Here is a 6,703-nt window from a genome sequence, read left to right as displayed (position 1 = left end):
AGGCCATGCTCTATAGTGTGATGAATATTCTCTGTTGAACCCAACAGAGACATATCCCACCCTTCCCCAGGGTGTTCTTTGCCCTGCGTACCTGACCTTTATGGACTATATCAACTTGGTCTTCTCACCCCATGACTTTGCTGGGTTGGGCGGTTCTGTCTAGGGAATGAGACAAATAATTGTTTGGAATGACTGTTGTCTCTACCAAATACCACTAATGTCACTGCACGGCTGTCTCCTACAACCACAGTTCGCGCTGGGATGGGAACAGCTCCCTGCTGGTGCTAATTCTAGGAAGCCTAGCCATTCCTTTGTGGTGTCCTCCTGGAATTCTGACTGAACCTTTATTGGCAGTCTCTTCAATAACTGGGTCATCTGTCTCCTGGCATCACCCTGGCACCTGTCGTCTGGTCTGATGCTTCTCAAACATGAATGTCCATGAGCTCGTGTTAACATGCAGATGCTGGCTCATTGGTCTGTGGTGGGGCCTAAAATTCTGCATTTAGAAATGGCTGTTAAAAGCTTGTTAGAACAGGCTTCCAGGTAAATGGATGATCCACGGGTGGCACTTTCAGCATCAGCAGCAGCAGACATCTAGTTGATGGTCTATACTTGTCCCTGGGTAGGTGTTTTAAGCTGAATAAAAGAATAATGACCAGAATGATTTGGATGCAATGTTGCATTCAACACCGGTGGAGGAAGCCTTACCCTTGCCACACCTGTCCTGTAATAACTTACCACCAGTTGTCCCAGCAGGGCTGCAGCAGACCCACCTGATCACACCATGAAGCTCACACTCTGCCAACTCCCTTTATCTCTGTCTTTCTCATCGACACAGCCACCCTGGTGATTCTCATCATCTCTGGTTAATACCGTTTATTAAAAACAGCGACGACCGCAACTTCCCAGAAATTGAATTTGGACACGTGAATGTTTTTTTTTTTCTTCAGAGATGAAAGTAAAACATTTATTTTCAACATCAAAATCGATTTTCCCCCAAGGGACGATTCCTTGCTGAATGAAAGATGGTAGAGAAATCTGTAGTTTGCAAAGCAGTAAGACTTATTTGCTCAGAATTTGTATATTCTTGCACAAACAAGTTCTATGTGCAAAGGCAAAGCTAAATTCCAGGAGATCACGCAAAACAAGACTCGCTTCATGGCAAACTACAGCTCTATGTGCTTGTAAGCAGATCTGAATTAACTTTTACATCCATCTGAGCAATGCACACTTTTGAATACCTACCAAGTGTCAGACACTGCAGTATCTTTGCAACTTTTCTGCAGATGTAAAATCATATCAAAATGTACAAGTTTATTTTAAAAAAATACTTGGATATTCACTTTTTTGTTGACTATGCATAAAATAAAATGTTATTAACGTCAAACCCCAGTAAATTGAGCACTGTGATAATTCAAGCATAATGCCAGCCTGTATTTGACTATTTGTCTGGCCATGTAAAAAGGATTTACTATGCTGATTAATAGGTCAACAAGTTTGTCTAAAAAAAAAAAAAAGAAAAAGAAAGAAAGAAGAGACCTACTTAAGAGAATAAGTGATTTACAAGACCTCTCAAGTCTTTTATAAAGGAACATTAAGGTTAATGACAACAGAGACACTAATTGATTGATTAATAATGTGGATTTTGTGCTAATTAAAAACATTCTTCTAAATGCAATGTGATATCCTAGATTGTATCTTGGAACAAGAAACTAAAATCTGTATAAAGTATCTCATTCAGTTAATAATAATGTACCAAGCTGGGTGTAGTAGCTCAGGTTTGTAATTCCACTGCTTGAGAGGCTGAGATAGGAGGATCACAGATTTGAAGCCAGCCTCGGCAACTTAGCGAGGCCCTCTGCAACTTAGTGAGACCCTTTTTCTAAATAAAAAATAAAATTGGACTGGCGGAATAACTTGGAGGTAGAATGCCTATTGGGTTCAATCCCCAGTACCAAATAATAATGAAAATAATAACAACAACAACAATAACAATAATAAAAACAAACTTAGCTTTTTAGTTCTGGCAGATGTGCCATGGTAATATTAGGATGTTAATATTTTAGAAATCTGGGTAAAGGGTATATTAAACTTTGGATTATCTTTGCAACTTTTCTGCATATATAAAATCATATCAAATTTAAAAGTTTATTTTAAAAAACACTTGCATATTTACAAAGTCCAGTTCTTCAAGAACCCCAGGTAACAACAATAGAAACTGTTCATCGAATGATACTCTGGTTGGCACAATGCCCTATAAATGTTATGAAGTAGGTATGGATATTATCTTCACTGTACAGATAAGAAAGCTGTGGCTCTGAGTGATTAGACAACTTGTCCATAGACGCATAGATCATCACTGATAGAATCAGGGTGTGGTGAGTCTGTCTTATCCCACAGCCTGAGCTCTCAGTGATTCTACTGCTTTATTATTTTACCTCTTCCAGCTTAAGCTTCCCTCTGTAAAAACAAAACAAAACAAAAACAAAAAAAAACCTATCACTTGTTGAGATTGGCACTCATCGGAATTGGTGAAACACATGTACTCAATTATTTGCCCTGCATCTTTTAAGTAAAGCACAGCATTATTTCAAGAGTGACCAGTGAACAGAAGGTCAGACTCTCCACCTTTCTGCTTTGTTAAACTGATCTCTAGTTTTCCTAAAGGAGGAGGCAGAGGGATGGGAGAGGCCTCCCTTGCAAGGAACTTGGGAGGCTTTCAGAGCTGAGCCCTCCCCTTTGGCTCCTGTCTTCTTTTACCCATCACGTATTCACTTGGGATGTTGGGCCTAACGCCCAGGATTTGCCAGAATTTTCCAGTCTGGCTTTGGCCATGAATAACTTAATTCAGAAATGGAAAAGGGTAGCATGCTGCATCATGGTGCATGAGTCAAGAAAGCCAGCTCTGTCTGCAGAGAGATAACGCGCTCCCTTTACTGGAGAAGTCCTGGGTTGCTCTCAGCCCCTTTGTGTCACTCCCACTGGTCTAGCCGATGTGCCCGTAATCACCTGATTCATGCAGAATGCGGTGCACCTTGGGTCACACTCTGCTCACATCTCCTTTGGCTTTGCACAAGCACACCTCTTGCTTGGTCTCTGCCATCACTCATTCATTTGTGAAGGGACAAAAATGTATTGCATAGCAGAATTTCTACCCTCTTCCCCTCTCCCTTGACAACCAAAGAAGGGTTGTGAATCCTGTCTGCTCTCTGGAAAGGGTTTTGTCATTGCCTAAAGAACTAATGGTTCTTTGACCTTTCTTAAGACAGAATTGGAGAGGAGGAGGGGGTGGGGTGGGGGAGGAGGAGAAGAGATACATGGACTAGTGGGAAAGGGTTTTGAGAAGGTGCAGAGGCTGGTTTGAGTGAGGGAAGAGCAAAAGCATATGAACAGAGGAAAGTCCGGCGGCCCCTGTATCTGCCGCTGCACTTTGCTTGAGTTTAATTACCCGTGGTCAACCATGGTCTGAAAATATTAACGAAAAATTCCAGAAATGAACAATTCATAAATTTTAAATTGCTGTTCTGAATAATGTGATAAAATGTCACGCTGACCCATTCCATCCCTTCTGGGCAGTGAATCATCCCCTTGTCCAGCATATTCATGCTCTATATACTAACCACCCTGTGGCAGTTTAAAGTGAGGGAGAGGGAGAGGGAGAGAGAGAGAGAGAGAGAGAGAGAGAGAAAGAATATTGTTATTACTACTAATTTCTTGTGCCTAATTTATAAATTAACTTTAGCATAGGTCTGTATGTACAGGAAACAACGTAGGATATATAGGGCTCAGTGTGATCCACTGTTTCCGACATCCACTGAGAATCTACTGTATGTGGCACTTAAGAGCTATCACTGTAACCGTGTATGCCTTTCAAAGTGTTCAGAAAATGCAGCTAAAGGAGAAGGAGAAGAAGGAGGAGGAAGAGGAAGAGGAGGAGGAGGAGGAAGAGGAGGAGGAGAAGGAGGAAGAGGAGGTCTTTTTGATTTCCAGACAGTATTTCTGGACCACATATTGTCCAGCTTCAACAAAGACACACACATTCCCCAGCAGCCTCCTCTCTCCTCACCTGCTGCCTGCCGCCTCCCACCAGCCCTGGTTCCGGCCCTGCGCTATCTGAACTCTGTGGCTCAGCCTTCATTGATCTTCCTACTGCCAAAATCAGCGAACACTCCAGGCTCACCTAGGTGACGGCTCTATAGCGTCTATATGTCGCCAGCTCTTCAGCTGCCTCTTTCTCACAATGGTCCCGGATGGCCAAGGTTCCAGGGGCTTTCTTCTCATCATTTACTTAGTCCTCGCAACTTTCGGAGGGAAGTTTCATTTCCCACTTGGCCTTCGCTTTTGCCAAATGAGAAAACGGATGCAGAGAAATCAGTAACTGACCTAAGTTCTTAGAGCTAGAAAATAACAGAACTGGGACTGAAGCCCAGATAGATTTGATTCTGAAACTCGTTTATTATTATTATTAGTAGTAGTATTATTAGTATTATTATTAGTATTATTAGTATTATTATTTGGTACTGGGCTTCCTGGAAGCCCTTCTACCTCCGGGCTACACTCCCAGACCTATTTTTTGTATTTTTATTTGGAAACAGGGTCTCGTAAGCCAGCGCGGCTGGCTTTGAACCTGCGCGATCCTCCTGTCTCTGCCTCCCAAGTGCGGGGATTACAAGCGTGCGCCACCACGCCCGGCAAACTCGTTTATTATTATAATTTAATAAATCATTAATATTTCTGTTTTTTTTCTTTTTTTCAGGGGTGTTCTACCATCGAACTACATCCCCAGCCCTCTTTATTTTCTATTTTGTGACAGGATCTCTCTAAGTTGCCCAGGTTGGCCTTGAACTTGTGGTCCTCCTGAGTCACTGGGATTGAAGGTATGTGCTACCAAACCAAGCTAATATGTCTTATATGTTACATTATTATTATTTATTAGTATTATGGCAGTGGTTTCAGGTTTCAGGTTGCATAAGCTAGAAAAAATTTAAATACTTTTTGGGAACTCTAGCCTGGGGCTACCAAATGGGTGTGTATGTGGTGATTTGTATGAGTGTGCATGTGTGTGTGTGTGTATAAAATCTTCCAGTCACTGAGAAATGCTCAACTGTAATATATCACTGCTATCTTTTATTTTTGTTGTAAAATTCTCCAAGTGTACTGACGGAAAACTCTCCATATGTTGCCGCCTGTATTAAAAATGAGTTTTCACAAATGTATTTGCTAATATGCATATGCACAGAGTTTTGTTTTCTTTTGTTTTAAGAATAAGAAATCAGTCACTGTTTGGGATCTGAGAATCAGAACTCTGGGGTGGGAGGGAGACTTCTTACATAGTCAGCGTAAGAGGCCTCATGACTTCTGAACTTGGCACAAAGGGCATCATCTATTATTTCAGAAATAAGTAAATTAAAAATAAATCTCTAAAAGAGAAGACTTAATAACTGTAGAAAAAGAAATGGCCAATACAGTCATAAAATCATTTGAGTAAGTTGACTTTTAGCCTCATTTCTCTCTTCTTGACATGCCTTGGGGAAAAACTTGGCCCGGGTCTGGCAGCAGCCGTAGGCTGAGCCCACTGGTAGGCTGTCTGTCTGTCACTAGCCACCCCTGCGAGTGCGTAGAAAGGATGTGCTAAAGCATCCCATGCACAGGGGCCGGGCCGTCTCTCTTGGTGGTTCCTTCTAGGTGCCCCAAATTCCAAACAATTGTCCCAGCATTAGAGCACAAAAGCGGAGCCAGGCGCGCGGAGCCGGGCTGGAGCCAGTGGCCTAAGAAGCCTGGATCTGAGCAGTTCTCATCCTGAGGCGGTTCTTGAACTTGGCTGCCTTTCACAATCACCTAGGGACTTGGTTAGACCAGACCCTTCCTAAAGATTTTGTCCAAATCTACATTTTGAATAGCCACCCTGAAGGGTGCTGACAGCCCAGGCACCATTCTCTGAGAAGCAGGAGGAGTTGAGGCAGTGTGTCCTTATGGACTGAGGATGATGCCTAAGTTTTAATGCTGATCTAAACTTTCCATGTGTGTGTGTGTGGGGTGGGGGGGGTCAGCGACAGTCAAAAGTCAAACAGAACAGCTCCCCTCCCCCGGTGCACCAGAGGTCACACAGGATGTGTCTCAGATGGAGTCCACTCATGCAAACAGGATCTGTAGAGAAATGGCGGTTTTTCTTTTTCACCCTCCATCTGACCAGTTCCGGAAACAGTCTTGATTACAGAATAATTGATTTGGACTGGGCCAGCGGCAGCCAGGCCCGCACCCCGCCTTCCCGCGCCCGGCGAGCTGCGCAGCATCATCTGACTCTTCACTGCGTTGAACACAATGCGATCTGACATGTGCTGGTTTTCTAGCATCGTTTGCAAACTAAGAAAGATTATGCGGTCGACGGCTGGGCCAGCCGCACTGTAGAGAGAGGGTGGGTGTGTCCATCCCGTCCCCCAGGACAGCTAACTAATTCGAGGCCTTTTCTTTACACAAATACCAACTCTTTGGTCATGTAGGATTTGGAATCTTTTGCTGGTCAGGAAATGATTATGTATTACTTTCAAAGCTGAATCCGTGATTCTGGTGTAAACAAGGATTCTAAACCTTCGGCTTTTTTGTTGTTTTTCCATCGCACACATCATAGAGCGGCTCTAATTCAAATTTATCAGAGACTGGAAACACAAACCAAATAAAACAGCAGCAACAAAAAGAACCCCAT

The sequence above is a fragment of the Muscardinus avellanarius genome, assembly GCF_963383645.1.
Source record: "Muscardinus avellanarius genome assembly, chromosome: 4".
NCBI lineage: Eukaryota > Metazoa > Chordata > Mammalia > Rodentia > Gliridae > Muscardinus > Muscardinus avellanarius.
The sequence above is the reverse complement of the archived record's forward strand: the minus strand, read 5'-3'. Positions refer to the sequence as shown.